The 536-nt window shown below is 44.0% G+C and overlaps 1 protein-coding gene across 1 annotated transcript in view; it reads left to right on the forward strand.

Moving 5' to 3' along the window:
• kalrna (kalirin RhoGEF kinase a) overlaps window positions 1-536 on the forward strand; it is a gene marked incomplete at its 5' end in the record, with an annotated part of 224,213 nt that overhangs the window by 30,235 nt on the left and 193,442 nt on the right.

The following is a 536-nucleotide window of genomic DNA, read 5'->3' on the forward strand; positions in this document are numbered from 1 at the left end:
ACACACACACACACACACACACACACACACACACACACACACACACACAAATGTCCTGATTACAGCTGCTCAGTGCAGGTTTACTGTTCTTAAACAAAAATTATTTCAATGTGCACAGAAATGAATGGTAGCAGGTGACTCAAGCACACTCACAGGTTCATATTTTTTATCCTCATTAGGACTTCCATTCATTTCTGAACAGATATTTGACACGCCTAGCCCTAGCCTGGTAAAAACCAGACTGTTGTCTTTCACTTTGCTTTGTACGAAGGTCTGGACTCTCGGCTATAGAGAAGTGATTCTTGCTGGAGGCGTGGCCTCTGCTGAAGTTTAAAATGGTTGGATCGGTTGGGCGCGACATTTGTAGCCAGCTCCACTGTGAAGGAGGCTAAGCTAAGAAGCCAACTGGAAATAGTGAGCGCTGTAAACAACCCTACTGAGAGGAGAGAAGTACCAAGCCGAACGAGACGACTGTAAATGAGAGCTGCTGCTTTATCAGACAAATTTATTTTAATTTGGAGGCCTTATCAACACAG

Source organism: Austrofundulus limnaeus, unplaced genomic scaffold (genome assembly GCF_001266775.1).
Source record: "Austrofundulus limnaeus strain Quisiro unplaced genomic scaffold, Austrofundulus_limnaeus-1.0 Scaffold701, whole genome shotgun sequence".
Classification (NCBI taxonomy): domain Eukaryota; kingdom Metazoa; phylum Chordata; class Actinopteri; order Cyprinodontiformes; family Rivulidae; genus Austrofundulus; species Austrofundulus limnaeus.